Source organism: Neomonachus schauinslandi, chromosome 9 (assembly GCF_002201575.2).
Source record: "Neomonachus schauinslandi chromosome 9, ASM220157v2, whole genome shotgun sequence".
Taxonomy (NCBI): Eukaryota; Metazoa; Chordata; class Mammalia; order Carnivora; family Phocidae; genus Neomonachus; species Neomonachus schauinslandi.
Genome location: NC_058411.1, coordinates 4,186,953 through 4,206,908, shown reverse-complemented (window position 1 = coordinate 4,206,908; position 19,956 = coordinate 4,186,953). Strand labels below are relative to the sequence as shown.

Genomic DNA, 19,956 nt, shown 5'->3' with positions numbered 1-19,956 from the left:
TGTCCAAGGGCAGGGCTCGCTCAGATCCGCAGCACTGGGGAGCGCTGGAGTAGCGGGGCTGGGGTTCTCCGTGCTTCCCGGCGACCGCCTGTGGCGAGCCCGCACCCCATCGCCGCTCGGTCAAGGATGCGGCCACGTCCCGCCCCTCCTGGTAGTTGCTGAAGAGCTGGGTGGGAGCTGCTGCAAGTCTTTCTCTCTGGGCCGGAAAACCCAGATCTCTCGTGGAGGGTCAGACCAAAACGATTTCTGGGCAAAGTTTCCGACCCCGCCCTGCCCCCCTCCCTGGCCAAGTTGAGGGGGGCGTGTACGGGCCTCATCACATCTGCAGGGGGAGAGATCAGTAACTCCCAGATCGCAAAGCTGTGCCCATGGGATGCTCCGGCCTCCTCGGGGTTCTCCATCACCCATGTGGCCCGAGAACTCAATTCAACGTCATCTTTTGAGTGTTCCCTGCCCTCCCGGGGAGGGGGGGCAGGGGAATCAGGAGAAATGTGAATGCAACGCAGCAGGGGGAGGAAGTGCTTCCTGGCATACACCCCAGGTCTGCTTCTCACCGGCTGTAGCTCTGTGCCTCAGTTTCCTTATATGTAATCGGGCGTGGTAGAGCCCTTGGCTCTCTGGTGAAGACAAAACAAGCTAATACGAGGCACAGAGGAAGCGCAGATGAGCATGGTGGTCGGTTTGCCGACCAGACACCACCACTCTCTGCACCTTCGCACACTTGCTCAGTCCTTTGTGTGGGGACCAAGTCTGGAGGAAGTGGCCAGGCTGAGGCTCACATGCCGACAAACGTCTGGTCTGCACGGCCAGAATGCCTGCCAGAGAAGTTGTGCCCGTGTCTACCGCAGACACAGTATAAAGCTGGTGAGGGGAGCTGTTGGGGGGGCGGTGGCCGTGGCATTTTTAAAAAAAGATGTTATTTATTTATTTGAGAGAGAGACTGAGGGAGAGAGAGAGAGCATGAGCAGGGGGAGCAGCAGAGAGACGGAGAAGCAGGCTCCCCGCTGAACAGGGACCTGATGTGGGGCTCAATCCCAGGACCCCGGGATCATGACCTGAGCTGAAGGCAGACGCTTCACCAACTGAGCCACCCAGGAGCCCCCGGTCGTGGCATTTTTATGGTAAGTCTTCCAACAGTTGAATACAAGAACGTAGATTTTAAAAAACAAACAAACAAAAATCCTGCAGGGACATTTTGATAGGGTCCAAATCAAATGTTACCTTTTTGTGCTTTCTGTAGACCCCGAGTCTTCTGGGCCACCACCCCTTGCCGCAGGTTGGGGGTGAGGGGTGCCAGATAGTCACAAGCTGAACTTGGCCAAGTGAGGAAATAAAGCAAAGCCAGCCTCAGCGCGCAGTCTCGCTGGGAGCAAGTGAATCTTGGCGCTGAGTTGGGAGGGACGAAACAGGCTTTTTTTCACTTTATTTAGAGGGAACATGGGTTCATGTGTGAAATCCCGATCTAGGGGAACACAGCTCTGCCTCTGTGCTCTGCTCAGCACGGACTTCTAGAGCTGCCAGGCGGCCCGATCCCGGATCCCTGGCTCGGAGATCCCGCCCCAGCCTGCCAGGAGGGCAGCCTTTGGGGGTGAGGCCATCTTGATTTGATTCGGGGGCTCCCTGAGCAGCCGTTAAAGTCCTTCACATCTTGCTTCTGCCTCACATTGCCTTCCACTGAGGTTGGAAATGCAGGCGTAGCATTGCCTTTAACATATGGAAACGTGATGATGACTTCTGCCAAGTGCCCAGCCCCGCAGTGGGGCTGGGGGCTGGAGTGTCCCTGACCCGGCTGGCTGCCTGCCATGGGACCTGCGTCCTGTCCTCTGCTCCACCACAGACCCTCGCACGTTTCTTGGGCAGGAGGGGCACAGCGGCCCCCCTCTTTTGGGCTGCCTTTCTGGACCCCCAAATCCTGCTCTTAGTTCACAGAACGTGCAAGGACCCCAGGGAGGCCTGGAGTGACCAGGGGCTGCCTCCTGTGTCTCTTTTCCTTGGTGCTTAGACAGTCTCCTGTTAGGGTGTGTGACCCCCACTTCTCCCAGCCCACGTCACGTGCACAGGGACAGCATACCCACCAGGTTCCTGAACACCTGTTTCGTCTTCTGCCCTGTTCACTGGGGGGAGGGGGTGGTGTCTCTTTTGAGCCTCTGTCCTCCAGACAGAATCCTGGGACAGGGCAGAGAGCAGCCTTCAGGTTCCGTGTGGATATAGCCTTCCTCTACAGAAACCTCGCCCAGAGAGAGGCTTTGGGGTGGGCTTGCCACTGAGCGCCTGGTTGCCTTGACCCTCTGCCCCCTCCCCTCATCTTCCCTTCTTCACCTCTTACCCCCACCCTCAACTCGGCTTCCTTTCTAGCCTGGTGCGGGAGGACAGCTTATATACAGTTGCCCCCACCCCCACCCCCGGCCACTTCCGGACCCCCGTCAGCCCGGCTCCACTCAGGTTTCTCCAAATGAGGGCCCTCTTGGGGCTGCAGAAAGCAGCCACGAGTGCGGGCCCGGGTCTGCACGGGCTGTTCAGGGCGTGTGTGAGGGCCCCGTGAGAGCCCCCAGCGCGGGGGCCGGGAGATACACTGAAGCCTTTCAGGGACAGCTCGGGTTGGGCAGCCAGACAGTTTTGCTTGGATCTCTGGGGCGGCCACGTGGCCATACATTCAACGTTCCGAGATGTCTGTGCCCTGAGCCAGCCAGAAAAGTGACTTACAGCTGAAAGCAGGGTTTGAACGGCTTCTGCTGTGGGGAGGCCCCTCAGAGTAAACAGTAAGAATTTCTGGGAAATGTACATAAGGCCAGACTGTTGGGAAAGACGTGGGCCCAGAATTCCTGATCCTCAGCCCCGGGCGAGGGGTGCCAGCTTTTCATGGTCATCCCAGCCCCCACTCAGCTCCCTCTTTGACTTAAGTGACAGTTCTCTATTTGCCGAATCCTCCTCCCAGGGAGGGCAGAATGGCTCACTCATCTTGGGGCCTGGGCTGAGCACACTGTCTCCCTGAGATCCAAGCTGAGGCAGCCAGAGACCTGGCACATAGTAGGTGTGCAGCCCAGCGCCCCTGAGCTTCAACTGGCCTGGCCGAGGGCTTGGCCCATCACTTGTCATTTTATCCCTAGCAGCTAAGACAGTGCCAGGCCTAGGCACCCAGTGTTTCTTTCTTTCTTTTCTTTTTTTTTTAAAGATTTTATTTATTTATTAGACAGAGAGAGAGAGCACGAGCAGGGGGAGCGGCAGAGGGAGAGGGAGAAGCAGGCTCCCTGTGGAGCAAGGAGCCCGACACGGGACCCGATCCCAGGACCCTGGGATCATGACCTGAGCCGAAGGCAGACGCCCAACCGACTGAGCCACCCAGGCACCCCGACACCCAGTGTTTCTTGAACTGAATGAAGGAATGCAGAAATATCTGGAATTGTCTTTCAAAGTTGATAAAAACTCAGCTAAAGAGGCCAAAACCTCGGCTGGCATGTTTTGGGGGCAGCCCGTTTTGAGAGTGCCGGCCTGGCCCCTCGGCCCACTGTGTCACCTACTAGGTGACTGGCTCCCGGGGCCTCCACCACCCCAGCTGGGGACTTTGACCCCCAGGGTCCCTCCAGAGAATGTGGAAGCCTTTTTGTGTTTCACAGTCTGTTAGTCCGTCTTATTCTATGTTCAGAGCAAACCTGTGGCCTGAGTATTGATTTTCATATTTTTGCAGAGGGAGAAACTGGAGGCTCCGTGGGGTGAAGTGGGCAGGACCCTCCTCAAAGGGCCAAGGGGTCCCGAGGCCTTCCCAAAGCCCTCCACCCCCAACAGTTCACAAAGGCCGAGGTGTCTTTAGGTTGGGAGCCAGAGGGAGCAAGCAGGCCTTTGAAAGGCGGCCTTTGTTTGCTTTTCTTTATCATCAAAAGTGCAAGGGCAGCTCCGTTTACCTAAAGGCAGGCGCCTTTAAGCTCATCCTTTCTGCAAACACCTAAAGGGTATGTTGAACATTTGAGCCCTGTCTCAGAGGGCAAAGCGTTTGCAGAGCATAAGCCTGAGCAAGTTGGTGGATGGGGGCGAGACACTGAGGCCCGCCGTGACCTGCGGAGTTCTGAAAGGACCTTGAGCGCCCAGCCGTCACCCCCAGCACCCCTGGTGGTGCGGTTACCCCAATGAGGGGGGTGAACGAAGCTTTTTGGTGGGTTGCGGCTGCAAGATGTGTGTGCATGCTGGCTCTAGAAAGGGCACGAAGCAGGCGCTTGCATGGACGGCGCCTCCTCGCCCTCAGAAATTGTGCCCCTGCCCCTCCTGGATTGCCAGGACCGAGAAGCTCACGACTTTCCTCTGCCAGGCCCAGAGCTGTTCCTCCTCAGCTGAGGGGAGGCTGGGGCAAAGACTCTGTTCTCTGCATCCCCCTGAAGAGGGTGGCCTTGCTAGATCTGCTCCCCCCGCCCGGGGCAGTGCAGCTGTGTGGGTGGGGGGGTGGGAGGACACTACCCCAGTGACTGAGCATCTCCCCAAGCCCTGCACCGAGGGCTTCCCGTGTACGGCCTCATTCAGCCTTCTTAACAAGGTGCTCGCTGAGAGGCAGAAACCATTATTATCCCCATTTTACAGATGAGGAAACTGAGACAGAGTGGCCTAAGACGCCCTCAGAGCCAAGAAGCTAGTGAGGGGTGGTATCAGAGTTTGAACCCGGGTTCGAGGTCGGAGCCTGCATTCTTGCCCACCTGACCTCACCTCCTCCTTGTCAAATGTCCACACCTGTCGTGTCCTACCAGGTCTAGAAGGACAGCAGGGAAGAGAGGGAGGAGGAGGAGGACCACGTGTCCTGGGAATATTTTTTATCTGAAAGATCTCTTTTCCCCCTGAGCTTGCCAACTGCATCTCAGATCCCAGATTTGGAGAGGGGAGGTCGTACCAAAGAAGACAGTTGGCCTTTGGTGGTGCTGGGGATGGGGGGTACTGGGCCAGGTGGCTGTGGTCGAGTGGCTGGCCAGGTCCACAGAGAGCCCACAGGGCCCAGCAAAGAGGCTGCAAGTGGGGAGGCTTCTTTCTCCTTTCTTTCTGGTCGCTCATGGGGACTGGCAAAGCCCAGCCCCCAAACAGTGGGGTTCAGCAGCCGTGTTCTCAGGCATTTTGGAGAGAATGGTGTTCAAGCCATCCTACCCACATGAGAAAGGCAACTGCATGTCTGGGGCAGGCCCACACAGTGCACAGAGCACAGATCTTTTGCTCATTGACCTAGCAGTTTTTCTGAATTTACTTTTTTTTTAAATTAAATTAAATTTTATTATTATTATTTTTAAAGGAGATAGAAGTTTCTGAACACGCCACAAGGGAGTGGCAGGCAGGACAGCAAGGGAGAGACTGTCTGCCTTACTTTTTTTTTTTTTTAAGTACAAAATAAATTTATGCTTCCTATAAAATAAAGGCGAACAACAACAACAAAACATCTTTTTGCGCACTCTTCACGTCCTATAGCTGGAGACACACGGTGACTACGGCACTCATTTTATTCTCCTCATTTAATCTTACTACCAAAAGGAGGCATTTTATCCCCATTCTACAGATCATGAAAATAAGGCCCAGGAGGCTGAGCAACCAACCCAAGGCCACACGGGGAGCAAGTAGACTTGCACCAGAGGTCTGATCGCAGGGCCCAAACCCTCAACCACCAGGTGAGACTGGTCCACCAGAGGACTGAGAAAGAAGGCCGGCAGGGGGGCGTTGTCCTCACAGGGCTGTCACCCCCAGCCTCTCATTTGCAGCACAGCTTCTGAGCTGTTCTCTCCCGTGGGAGTCATGTGCATGTGCTTCCTTCTGGCTTTTTGGTGAAAGCCAAGGGGCTGGGGGTTCCCCTGTTTGCCGACGCCCTTCCCGGGGGCATAGACTGTGACACGGACATCCTAGGGTCCACAAGGGAGGACTGTGTGCCCCTGGGACCCCTGCCTCTTTGTGCAGAGGGCCCCTAATTGCCCTGTCTCCTGGATGCCCTTGACTCTCCACCAGTGAGCCGGTGGCTTCTGGGTGAGGCTGAGACAGATATCACCAGGCTTGGCCCAGAGAGGCCGGCTGTGCTCTCTGGAAGGATGGAGACCTTGAATGTTTAAATTGAAAGCGTGCCCAGAATTGGCCCCCTTCCCTTTGCCGTTAAGAAGACAGGTCTTGCTGTAGTCATCACTGAAATCTAGTACAAATGTCTTCTCTTGGAGCCTCTTGGGTGGGGTGGCAGTTTTTCAACTGTCAGCGATCTTTTAGTTTAAAAAAAAAAAAGCAAACTTTCCAGTCCTGTTCTACCTGGAATACATTTTCTTCTGGTGGGGGGGGCCTCCCCCAGGCCTCAGCAGTTATGTCAACAGAGTAAAGCCAGCCCCCTCCCTAGCCTCGGGCGGTTGAATGAAGTAGTTCTTTGCTCCACCGAAGGAAATATTTCCATGGAGTTGGGCCAAGAAAACCCCTTGCTTGAATCCGGGGGCTGGCCCACACCCAAAGCCAGGGGTGCCGGGTGGGGGCGGGTCGGGTCGACGTGGCCACCTTTTCCTCGTGTCAGGATGTGACTTCTAAAATCCAACCCATGGCGGTGTTCTGCTCCGCCAAGATCCCATTCTTGGCCTGCCTCATCCCCTGCTAAATGGATTTCTTTAGGCCCCTCCTGTAGGAATGAAACCAGTGAAGTTTGCTCTGTTTTGCTGCTACCAGCTCAGAATTTGCTCCCCTCTGGTGCAGGTTCGAGAGAGCTCTTCTAGAAGTTGGGTGTGGCTGTGGGGCTCCCCCAGCCCTTCTGTGCCCACCCCCCCCCCACACCATTCTTGGAAGCCTCCGTCCGGGGACTGTGCCTGAACTACTTAGGAGGGGAATCCTGAGTCTCTTGGTTTGTATTTATTTCAGAAAAACATTTCATACTTGAGGTCTCTAAGGAGGAGGCTCAAATGGTCAGTCATCTTGCACTGCTGCATTTTTTTAAAAAATGCACATTATAAAAGCAATACATGTAGTAGAGACATGCATAAAAGTAGAAGAAAAATCACCCTAAATCTATTAACCCAGAACAACTAATGTTTTTTTGGGGGGAGCCTTTGGGGGTAATTTTGGCCTATCACCTTCCCATTCTTTTTCATTGGCTCTAGTCATGGAAAGTATTGGTAAAGAACAGTGTCTACCCTCTCTCCCGCATACCGCAAACCCCCAGAGCCAAACACATACACACGCTGCCTTGAAGCCCAGCAGTCTACCGGGAAGGAAGCTTTATCCTTGGCCTTTTGCAAAAGGCGCTGACTTTTATTTGTCTTTTAATATCTACAATTTGACAAACTCCTCCACGCAAAGGTTGAGGCTGCACCCAGAAACTCAGGTTTCAGGGAAGCGGGACCTTCCTGATATTGGTGTCCTGGGTAGGAGAGGTCCAGAAGTTCAGACACATCTGTGGTGTACAGCTCCCCACTTCCCAACCCCAGAATGACGACCTCCGGCAGAGACCCCTGAGCATCCAGATCACAGGGAATGTGGGTATGAATTGTGTTTGGATAATAAATAAGTAACAAGCGAGCCCCTTGTACAAGTCCTTAAATGCGAAAGAGGTTAGATTTATTTTGAAGGCAAACTCAAGTTCCAGAGAGGGGCGCCCGGCTGGTGCTGTTGGAAGAGCATGCGACTCTCGATCTCAGGGTTGTGAGTTCAAGTCCCACGTTGGGTGTAGAACCTACTTTAAACTTCCTAAGGGGATGTTAGCATCAGAGCAACAGGTTGGTGTGCATTCTAGAAGAGCCACTGTCAATTCCGGGACCCCAGAAGATGGGACTATTCTTTGATCATTTCCCCCAAATCCTTGACAGCTTGAGGTCCAATCTCTCACCTTATAGGAGGCAGAGAGGCTGTTCCTGACAGTGCCCAGGCATCTCTACCCCAAAATAACTTCATGGGAAGGCCTTCTGAATACCCTGCTGCTTCTCTGACTTTGGCTGAGGTCTACGGAGCAGGGGTGGGGGGGTGGGGGGGGGATGCTGGGGGGTTCAGAGATGTGTGATTTCGGGGCATTGGAATTGTCAGAGGCTGGCTTTGGAACTAGCGATTAGGAAGGTACAGTCTCACTGTAGCCACTTGTGGGAAGTGTGGAAGGGGCCTCGAGAGATTTCTGGGGAATACTACCATTTTAGGGGTACCCGGAAGACTGGGAAAATCTGCTTAGAGGAGCAGCCACTCAGGGGATGCTATTTTGTAAAAGCTTGCAGTGTGGTTTCTAAGAAGAGAGTGCATTTACCCATGGCTGGGAGATTGATATAGGAGGACCTTGTCTTCATTTCCTGGCCAAATCTTAGGACATTTGTACACTTGCCCACAAGTATGTACATGTGGATAGGAGACTGCTCACACAGCTTTTGAGGGTTCCCAAGTATGAATTAAAAAAAGAAGAAAAATGTGTGCTTTGAATTAGATCTATGTGGAAAAAAAAAAAAAGGCAACAGGCTAAGCCATGCGTCTGGGACACTGGCTCTCCTCCAGGGCCCTTCAAGAGAGCTGGGTTTCAGCATGTACAGAAAGAAAACGAGTCATTTCTCAAACCTGGATTTCCTTGTCTGTTTGGCCCTATTGATATCAATCTGAGCCCTCAAATGTCCTTTTTTGAGCAAGGAAAGCACGCACGACATTGCTCAGATTGAGAAACAGTTTGGATCCAAATATTACCATAGATTTGGCTCTTTCAAGTTATTTCTTCCATTGCTTTGGACCAATAAATATTTAAAAAGTTAGGTTCTGAGCTCCAGAAAAGCCAACAAAAACATTTAAACATATGGATATCTTTTTTTATTGTGGTTAAAACCATGCTCAGTAGAAATTAGTTTACAGCAGTGTTTTCTTTCTCTCTTTGCTTTTTTTTTTTTCCTATCTTTTTCTTTCTTTCTTTCTTTCTTTTAGGAAGCCAGAAGGATAAACATGTTGCCATGGTGTTCTGTTTAAAATAAAATACAATGGAAAGAAAAGCAGAATGATGAAGTAACCACATGGACTGCAGGATACACCTGATACTAATTACTGTCATGCAGAATGTTCTGGAAGACATTTGACTCGCCTGATGTATACATTCAAATCAAGCAAAGCAGGACTGGAAGGCTCCTTGGGGACCATCTTGTCCAACTCTTTCCTTTTTCCAGATGAGGAAATAGGGGCCCAGGGAGAGGCCTGGACCTCAGCCTCCCAGTTAGGAGGGAGCAGAGCAGGGATCCCCCCCCCCCCCCCCCGCTTTTGTCGGAAACACATAATTTCCAGGGTCCTTTACCTTGGCCTGTCAGTAAGACCCTGAAAAAGAGGAGTGGGCTTTACCATTAAACTCTTGAGCACAGGGCTTTGGAGCCAGGGAGACCAGAAAAAAAGCAGAGAGGCTGATTGCACTAGGAGGCCCAACTTTCCTCCTGGGCGCCAGGCCCTGAGAAGAGATGCGCATGGATGTCTGGAGTTTCTCCTTCCTGGGCCTCCCGGGGGCACCCAACCAAGGCCTGGGGCTCCTCCCAGAGCATCAACTCATGTCCTTTTGGGGCTGCCGGGCTGACGCCAGGAGGCACCATCTCTAGGACAGCCTCCAGGGGCCCAGAATGCGTGGCTACTGACGCTCTCTGGTGGCCGCCTGGGCTCCCACGCAGGCCTCCCACGCGTGGGGGGCGAGCGGGAGCCCCCGTGACAAGGCGCACCCCTCGCCTCTGGCCCTGAGAGGCTAGCAACCGGGCCTGCCGGCGTCTGATTGGCTGCGCAGGCCTGACGACAGGGGCTCCTGAACGCTGATTGGTCCCGGCCCGCTCCGGCTGTTTCCTAGCTATTAATACTGAGGCTAATAAACGTTCTCCTGTTGACAAGGATGCTCGGAGCCATGATTTTTTGAAGCTTTCTTGACGTCTGCACCTGGTGCAGGCCTTTCTGTCTCGCTCGTCATGATGGGGGACTCTAGTCTCTGGGGCTCCTTGCGTGCTCCCCAGGCTGTAAATTGAGTGTTCTCCCCACCCACATTATTTGACACTTTAGGGTGGCTCCCCGCCATGCCCCCCAAAGCCCCCTCTATCTCCATCTCCTCAGCAGCACAACTGCTCACCCATAAACGAGCCCCCCGCCCAAGGCTCGGTGTCTCTCGTGACCTGGTGGTCCACTTTCACCTCCCTACCACCACCCGTGGGCTTACAAATAGCTCTGTCCCTTCTCTTCAGCCCCAGAGTCTCCTGCCTGTGTGAAAGCCCCCTCGCAGGATCGCTGGGCATGGGGGGGGGGGGGGGGAGAGGGGAGGCTCAATCGGAAGCTGCTTTGAAACTTCCCCCCCTCCAAGTAGTGCGGGGGGAGCTGTTCTAACTTGATAGTCCCCGCAGGGCCCCTCTGCCTTTCCCCTTTGGGACCCATCACTCATTCTCACCCCTCTTCTGTCACTAGGCGCTTCATCCTTGCCCTCCCGGCTGCCACCCACCTGTCACCCTAAGATAGATCCTTAGTCCCTTTCAACAGCATTTTGACCTTTTCGAGAGGACGTTTGATTGACGGCCCTGCCCGCTTTGCCACTCAGTGCCCGGCAGAGCTGCCGAAGGCACCACCTGTTACGGATTAAATCTCATGTGCCAAGTCCCGGAGCACGAGGCCGTGCAGCTATGCTCTGCCCCAACATGTGTCGCTGCCTGTTTCCCCGGGGCGGTCCGGGGAGGGGGAGGGCTTTTCAAAGTGTCTGTGTGGGGGAAATCACCTCAATTTTGGGGGGTACCCCATGCATCTCCACGTGGGACACGGTCCTCCTCGAAAAGTACTTTCCCTAGAGGGACACGGCTCATGTCTAAGTTATTATTAGGACCCCGGGTGGGGAGGGGTACCCCCTTGTGAACATGTAGAAAACAGACCCCCTGGCAGAGGAAGGGACGTTGCAAGGTTCTCGTGCACAGGTTGTAAGCGGCAAAGCCCGGGACTCAAAACCCGGTTTTTTTCTGACTCGGAGATGCAATGCTGCACGGAGGCTTCCATGTCAAAGATAACCAATCAGAAATGGACGGGTGGGCTAAAAGGGGGTGACAGCCGCTGACTTACATTTGGGTACTGGTTATCTTGCTCGGGGCGTTTTTTTTTTTTCCGGGACAATAAGCAGAAAGCATCATTTTCTTTCCCTAAGCCGCATCCTCTGGTAGAGGTTCCGAAATAGTCAGGTGTGTGATCTGCTGCCCCCAGCGCCCCAGCTTTACCCTCGGCCCGCCTGAGGAAAACCATCCCTGGTTCCGTTCTCCCAGCAAATTGTGCGGACAGATCGCCCCGCTCGGCGAGCGGGTCTCGCGTAGGGAAAAAGCACCAGCGAACACAGGGTGTTGGTCATGGCGGCGAGGGGCACTGCGGCAGATTTTTTTCCTCCCTTCTTTGCTGCAATCTGGGTGCGGCTAGAGCAATTTGTCATAGAATCTGGGGGGCTCATTTTTCCGGCCAATCACTTTTGGAGAAATGAGCGCATTGCAGCAGAATGCGCTGACGTCAGAGACCACCCCTTCTGCGCCTCCATATAAACCCCACCCAGCCAGCCCCTAGCGCAGACGGCGGAGAGCTGAGATGGAGCGCGCCTTGGCCCGCTGGCCTTGGCCGCAGCTCCTCGGGAATAAGCGGGGCGCCCACGCGAGAATCTCCCCACCTGGTGAGTGGTTGGCCATCCTTGCCTGAAAGGATGTGCAAATCGAAGACGACACCCCTTCGAGGTTGGGCTCTGTCCTCCTGGACATGCCGATGACTGACGCCGGGGACCTTCTCTCGAAGGCGGCCACCTCGCCTGGTCCCCGAGTGTCGGCGATGAAATTCTGTCAGGCAGGAAGATCTCGAGGCACATTTTCCTGGGGTGTGTGTGGGGGAATCAGGGCCCTTTTCTTGTCCAGTCCTTAGCTTGAGGGTAGGCTGGGTGGTAGGGGCTTAAATGAAGACCAGGGGGAGGAATCCGATCAGGTCCCTGTCAGAATCCCGTGTACCGCAGTCACTGGGGTCCAAAACCCTGATTTTCTGTCCTCGAAGCCACCTTTAAAATCACGGTTGGTGGGAGATATGGCGGCGGGTGCATTTTGCATGCCCCACGAGTTGGGGGGGGGGAGGCACCTAAAAAGAAGAGTCTCCCAGGTAGATTTCCCCCCTAATTTTTGGCTAGGTTCTTGGTGGCCCGTAGGCGTGAGGAGTACAGGTTCCCGACCGCAAGGGATTGTGAATCCAAATACACGGGTTTAGCGCAGAGCAGACTCCAGGCAAAATTTAGAGTAAAATTGCTAACTGCTATCATCTGGTTGCCCCCGATCAGTCACTTTAATAGTGGAGAGATATGGCGCCCAAGTGCAGGTCCATCAGAAGCCCCCTAGGATCAGTTCCGTAGAGAAGGGCGGCTGGGGGGAGGGTCAAGTCATTGGGGGCACTGGCAGAATAGAAGCAGGGGGGTGGGTTGGGGTGGAGAGAAGGCCATGTCCTTGGGGCTGGCGGAGGCTAATCAAGAGGGAAGAGAGAAATACGGAAAAGGGGGCGTGTTGGGGGTTGTCCAGCCGCTGGGAGTTGGGAATTGGGGGTCGGGGGTCTTTTTAGCATCGCGTGATGGTCGCTAGAAGATTCTGACATGTTGCGGGCTTTTGACTTTTGATAAAGTCGTCTTTTGCCATTTCCTTTGTCCCTGTCAAGCCCCCCCACGCCGCCCCCTCCCCACTCTGGGCCGGCGGGCTCCGCGGGGGGGGGCGCGAGCGGGTTGCTACGTGGCAGGTTTCTGGAAAGTTCTCTTGCTGGCCGCCAGAGGGCGCCGGTGGCACTGCGGAATTTTGGGGGGCGGGGTGGCGAGGGGAGGTGGCCTTTGTTCTTCTGCTGGAGGGGGTCGAGCGCGGGATTTACTGGAGAATTCTGGATTCATTTACCTGAGGGGGAAATGTTTTAAGATCCGGGGCTTCACTGGGGAGCGGCTGGAGCATTCACGCTGGGCAGAGATGCGGTGATTCTCACTGGCTGTGTGACTTAGGGTGTCGTGGAAGAGCGTGGACGCAGATTAGTTTATCTTAGTCGGTTTTGGTTTTGGGGGGGTCTTAGGAAGGTGTGGCTCATTTGAGCAGGATGAAGGGGTCGTAAAATTGTTAATTAGGTGTCATCGTGCGAGGTCTTAAAATTCTTGTTGTGGCCAAGAAGGGAGATGAGATTGCGCGGTGGGAGGGGGTGGGGGGTCGATGGTGCTCTGGATGATTTTAGGTGGTTTTGGCTGACTTTATATTATTTTTTAGCGATACTATTTTGTATCATGTGTCCAGAGACCACACAATGAGTGAAAACAGTGTATCGAGAACTGGGCCTTTATAATTTTAATTAATTTATGTTTAAGCGGACTTACCGAAGGTCACAGCCAAGATTTCTGTGTTTTTACTTATTAAAAGTGGAATCGTGTTCTGGAAAGATCCTATGGAGAGTGCCTTCTTGATAGCCTATGTGTCTCTCTGATGCAGGGTGACCCCCACAGTTGGGGTGCTGAAGGGCCCTTGGACATGTTTTGGGGGGCGCTGCTCGATGTCCACAGGTGGATTCTGGCATGCGATGGCGGGTGTGGTGTTTCGGGGACATAGCGGCCCTGCGCGATGTGCTGGTGTGGGCTGTGGCCTCCCCGCAACCCAGCCTGAGACCTGTTGCGCGCCCCCCCGCCCATTCTATGCCAGCTGTGCCCCTGGCAGCTGCGGGCCAGGCGCTGCGGGGGCGCGCGCGCGCACGCCGCAGGTGGCTGTGCTCCTGAGTCCTTGGGTGCTGGCCGCGCGCCCCCTAGCGGTCTGTGTCTGCAAATCGTTCTTGGCCCGCTAGGCCTGGCTTCAGGTTGCGCATGCGCACACAGCTGACACTTGTGCCCTGTCAATCAAGTCTTCCTTACCCCCTCCCACTTCTCTCCCTCCTCCCCTTTTCAGCTCTTTCCTTTCTGCCCCTCCCATTTCTCCTCTTCCCCCTCCCCTTTCGTTTTCCTCATCCCTCTTCCCCTCCCCTTCCTCTCTCCCCTTCCCTCCTCCCTCCTCCCCCTCCCCTTCCTCTTCCTTCCATGCCCCTCCCTCTTCCCTCCTAACTCCTCCCTCCTCCTACCCCCTCTTTCCCACAGCTCCCTCCCTCTCTCTCTGACTGCCCCCTCCCTCTCTCTGCTGTTCCTGTGCTGACCGTTAGAGGTCATCAAGATGGTTTCTAATCCGGCCCCCTTCCCATGCCATAGGGTCTCTTCAGGGATGACATCATCCGTTCACCTCCTTGTCTTCAAGGACCACCTCTCGATGCCACGCTGCTGCCAAGGTGCTTGCTGCTCATCTCCACCTGATGGTACCTCAGTCCCTCTTTGTGGCAGTGTATAACCCAACCTGACGGGCAGAATCCCCACCCCTACCACCCTCTTTGCACCACCCCCAGACCCATTAGCAATGAAAAGACCATTTTAAATATTAACTAATTAGTTTTAGTTGTAATTAATTGATTTAAATTTTAATTACTACCTAGACTTGGGCTTTTAAGTGGGTCCTCTAACCTTTGATCAATTGCAGAGGACACTAGGAGCTCCGACCCCTGGATGGCATCCGCATACAAAGCAGCCACTGGCAGAGAGCCCCCGGGACGAGGATGATAGAGGATGAAGAGGACCAGATCCGACCAGCCAGCTCTCCCTCTTGGCTGAATGCTTAAACCATTGCCCTAGTGAGGGGGCATTGGTCATTAACCCCTGGCCTTTGCTATGCTTATGCCTTGATGCTGTGAATACTTTCCTCTAAGTCTCTGCTTGTGTTCATGTGCCAGCGACCTGGAGTGTTTCCCTCCCCAAGGAGTTGTCAGTCTCTCTCCGACGACAACCCTGTTGTTGCCTGTCTGATGTCCCGAACAGAAGGATCCGTTTGGGAATTTCTCAGGAGGGGGACCTGGGCCAAGGGCTCCACCAGCATCTCACTGGCAATTCCAAGGCCCAGGGTGGGCTTCTGGAATGAGCATGAGCCCTGGACGCCATGCTACCGAACTGCCAAGGGCATCCCCACCTCTTCTCAGATCTCCCTGTTCTTTCTGGGGAACGGGGACAAGAAGAGCAGCCTCCCAGGGTTGTTGTGAGTATTGAATGAGATAAAACTGCCTCAGGCAGCGCTGGGCGTAGAGTTGGTGGTCAGCAAATGTCTGGTGAAAAAAGTCTGGTAGGTCAGTCCCTTCCCACCCCTGTCACTCTCGTCTCATGCTTCTCGTTTATTCTCCCGCAGCGCTCCAGGCAGCCCCTGTCTGCGGGGCTCTCCTTGAAGCAGGTAGGGGTCCACCAAGATGGGCGTTGGGCTGACCTGAGTAGGAACATGAATCTTGCATGTGGTCATTTCCAGAGCACTTTCTATGTTCTACAAGTGTCTTATTTCCATGTCGTGCATACCTATGCACGAAGCAGCCTCATTTACAGATGAGAATGGGTTCGACATTGATTTGGAGGGATTTTAAAAGGGTCGGGGGTGGCGGGGGAAAGAGGACTTAGGAGAAGCAAGTGCCCCCTCCCATGGCACAGGACACATTCACATTCACAGCAGGGACACTGAGGCTGGAGGAGTGTAAGTGTTTTGTCACATTGTTGGCAAGAGAAGAGGTCCGAGTTGGACCCTGGGTGCCCTTGTGGTTGCCCCTCACCACCCCCCCGGCCCAGAGTTCTACTAAGAGCCTTTTGATTTCCAATCAGGCATTTGACAGTGGGATAGCCTCTTTGAAATCCCAGCTGTCTAGTGTGGTCTCGGGGGCCTGGGTGGCCCCAGTTCTGGTGCCATGTGCTGGTTCCACCTTTCAATGATGGTGTGACCTTAAACAAGTCACTTAACTTCTCCAAGCCCCAGTCCCTTTCATGGGCTAAATGGGGATTTAAAAAAAAAGAAGAAGAAGAAGAAAAAAGCACCCGCATTTATGTACCCCACGGGGCGCTTTTGAAGACCAAATGATGTAACCACTATGAAAGTGCTTTGTAAATCGCTGTGGAAATTGCTAGATACTTAACTCCCGGGGTTAGCGCCTCATGGTGCACATGCCCAACCCCATTCTCCCTCGGTAATAACGGCACCCAGTAGGTGCTGTGTGTGTTTGCGCTCAATAAATAAATTCCAGAGTAAATAAAAGCAGAATTAATTCAACAAACATTTTCTGGAACGCCGACAATATGCCCAGCACTCCAGGCCTGGTATGTGATCCAAAGATGATGAAAACAGTCTCCTGGAAGCTAATTGGGGTCCTCATTCGACCCGCACTTTCTTTCGTCCCCTTTTAAGCCAACCAGTTTTGTCCGGACAAGACAAAAACAACTCAGGCCGCTATAGAGAAGCCCAGCTCGATGGAGACAATAGCTCCTGGGCATCTGAAAGGGGCTGATTGGATTATGTGGCAAATAGAAGGTGGAAGGGTGACTTGGAAGGTGACAAATGAAGTGGGCGGAGAGCTGCTTTGAGTTAATCCAGGCTATTAGGAGGGAACCTTTTGTCTTCCAGGGGCTGGCAGGAGCTTTTACCACTGGTTTTTACATCCTTAATGTAAGGACGCATAATTTATGGTCAGTGAAAATCCAGGCCCCGGTGAGGTTTGAGTGGGCCGTACAATTGAGCGTCTTGCTACCAGTGAGTAATTACAGTGAACATTTATGTCTCCCTTTGCAGTCCGCAAAGGCCTTTTGCAACCGTGGATTCATTTGAACCTCACAACTCCCTGTCCCGACCCCGGGGCTGGCCTGCCACCTCCAAAGGGAATAGAGGCCATCAAGGTGTTCTTCCGACTGGGGTCCCACGGCACATTTGCCACCCCCGTCCCCTCTTGGGTAGTGAAGGAAGAGGTGTCCACTGTGCTGGCCCCTCTTGTCTCAGACCTACCTGTCCCTCCCACCACCAGTTCTTCCCTCTCAATTCCTAACTTTGCTCTCTCCACAGCAGGGAGCCTCCCAGGGCCTCCCCACCCCGACCCCCTTTCCAGCCACTACAGCCTGTCTCTTTCCTTTTCGCAGCCAAGCTTCTCGAAAGGCCTGTCTACACTTGCTGTCTTCCTTCCTCACCTCCAATTTCCTCTTCAACCCACTGCTTCCTGACTTGTTCTGCTCCGCCGAACGACCCTACCTCAGGTAATGACTTTTCTGTCGCTTAACTCTGGACACGTTTCCGGCTCACGGACACACGGACACATGGACACATGGACACATTTTCATTCTTGGCCCTCACAGGGCTTTCGGCTCTGGTTCCCTCCTGTTGACATATAGATGCTTCACAGAATCACCTGCTCCTGGCTTCCCTCATTCTTAGTTTCTCCTAGGAACTGGAGTATCCACAGCTCTCCTGTCTGGGAGCCTGCCTCTTACCGTCTTACCATCTTGCCAGGTTTGAGGCCTGGCTGAACCACCTGGTGTTGAGGCCTTGGGGTTAGTCAGGTTTTCCAAGCCATGTTTTTCTCAGTTCTGGAATAGGGTTACTAATCTTTACCTGGCAGGTCAGGTGGGATGTGTTGCAGGTAAGAACCAGACACTAGTTGAGGGACTTGAAATAAGGTCAATAAAATGTTCATGAGAAAACGGGAGTCCCCATCAGCTTTTCTGGCAGGTTAAGTTCCCACGGGGAGAACCAAAGAGGGGAGAAAAACATGGGGGGCGGCGGGGGGGGGGGGAAGAGTAGCAGAGAAAGAAAAAGAAAAAAAAAAAACAGTAAGAAAAGACACTAGAGGCCCCAAAAAGTGGGGAAGGGAGACTTAGAAAATATTGAAATCTACCAAAAACCCATCCAGAGAAAGGTTTCCTCTTGGGTCGGGTCCGGCTAAAAGAAAGTAAACAGGAAAAAGGTTTTAAATTGATTATCCCAGTGACAAATCCCAGGAAGCTTTCAAATCAAATTGCCCCATTTTGGGTTTTTAACTCCTTCTATCAAGTTTAACCTCTTTACCTCCTGCATCCTGGTTAAACCCTCCCCAGCCCCCCTTGCTGGTGATTAAGTCCCGAAGGTACACGCAGCCTTTCAGCGGATGAATGGCCCACAGAAAGCGCCCCCCCCCCCCCCCCCCCCAGCTGTGGTTTTCAGTTTTATTCCACTTTCCGCCCTTTCCCCTTAATGAACACAGGGCTAATCTTGGGCCTTGTCAAGGAAGAGGCTGCAGACGTTAATGAGGTAGCTGCTGGATTCCAATATTCGTCTCATAAGGAGCCCTTCTTTGTCTGTGAAGGAAAAACACACTGATTATCATAATGAGGTGAACTGGCGTCCGCAGGCGGGGGCGACCAGTGCTTAGGCCACACTTCTAATTCTGGGGCTGGAGTCTGGGTTTCATTTGCTCCTCATTTAAGTCTTTGCCTCTGTCCCAGTGAGGGGTCCATTGAGTGGGGTTGAAAGTTGAAGGCTGCTTTGGGAAGCCTGCCGCAGATAGGGCTGCTTTGCAGAAAGTTCCTTTGTTCGACTGTACTACACACAGATGTCGCCGTGGTCCAGGCGCTCCATGCCTCCTGGATTCAGTCTCCAAAAAGCCCAGGAATGGGCGTGCGCGTTTCCTACTAGAGCACGCACCTGACCTATTTCAGGACTCACTGATCATTAAAAACTTAATAATCTACCTGGAGAACCCATGGAATTATCCCAAGGCCAGCACCCATGGAATGCCCCATCCCGGTCAAGAAACAGATGGATATTGGTGCCCCAGAGGCCCCCCCCGCCCCCCCCCCGCGACCGCACGGTTTGCGGGGCCCATTTTGCTCCCCCACATACTGCTGAGCGTGAGTGTCAGAGGGCCAGCGATTTGTCGGGATCACTCGCCAAGTGCACAGAGGGGACTACTCCGATCTGGCATCAGAACCCATAGTCCCTGCTTTTACCTGTTTCTTATCTCCCTCCCCCATATGCCCTTTGCCCCAGTGGAATTGCCCCCCCACCCCAAGCTTCTGTCCTGATCTTTGGATGCCCCAGAGCCCATCGATATCTTGAGAGCAGGTAGCCCCCCAAGTCTGAAACCTGCCCTTCTGTGTCCCAAGTTCTGGGTTTTTCTCACCTCAAGGCCGGTCAATCAAGATTAGATCACTCCCAGTTAATCAACAGACTTTAGCCAGACCTTCAGCCAAATGGAAAATGGTGGGAGAAGGGAGGAGGCCCACAAGTTCTCTGTTGGCTAAAGGTACTCTGGCATCATGGCTCAGAGTTAAGCTTGCTCTTTTCAAATCTGCAAACCCAGCTTGTCAGGCACCTTAGCCATGTCAAAGGATGTCCAGGTGACCCAGATGTTGCCTGGGTGAGGGGACTGGTAAGGATGAGCACCTCTGAAGTTAGGGATCCCACCAAAGCCTACCCCACTCTGTAGTTATTGGAGAGTAACATGAGAGAGCAGTTCCTGGTGTTTCTAAATGAGAGGACTTAATTTTAAATAGGAAAAAGTTAACCACAGACCTTTTCTCCGATAAACAGTAATTAAAATACAGGCCCCCAAGTCATTAATATGCCAGCATCTAAGAACCTGGGAAGGCCGTGGAAGGCATTGGTTGGCCAGGATCTTGGGGTTTTGTACTCATTCCATTGTGTACCCATTCACCCCAAGTGCCTGGCATTGACAAAAATCCTCTCCCCCAACTCTGCTCCTGCTTGGGTTTCTGGAAACTAGGCAGTCTTCTTAGGCTTTTCTGAGGGCACCAGCAGAGGGGTCTGAGCTAATTGCTCCCTTGAGTATAGGGGTGGCCTGTTGTCACTTGCCCCCTCGTTTCTACCGCATCCCTTCTATGCCTGGGAAGGACATCGATCTCTTCTGCCTGTGCACACAGGACCCCCCCGCTCCCCACACTTTCCAGCCCAGGGGTCCAGCCTGGCTTCCTGCGTGAGCCCCCGGGCTCCCAGAACCCACTGGTCTCAACATCCTTCATTAAATCAATCCTGGAGGCTCTGGATAGTTCTAGGAAGAGGTGGCTTCACCAGGTGGAAAAGCAGAGAATGCGTGAGGCCAGGAGATGCCCCCACCCCACAATTCTGAGTTTCTGTTTTTCTGCTTTTACTGCCCACCTCTGTTCTCCACCCCCTTCTTCCTCCC

At 53.6% G+C, this 19,956-nt stretch overlaps 1 long non-coding RNA gene across 1 annotated transcript; it reads left to right on the top strand.

Moving 5' to 3' along the window:
- The first annotated feature begins 14,142 nt into the window (after positions 1-14,142).
- LOC110571564 lies at positions 14,143-17,076 on the top strand. Its single transcript, XR_002479790.1, has 3 exons — positions 14,143-14,220; positions 14,466-15,203; positions 16,919-17,076. It is a non-coding gene; the product is annotated as an uncharacterized LOC110571564 (long non-coding RNA).
- The last annotated feature ends 2,880 nt before the right edge of the window (positions 17,077-19,956 follow it).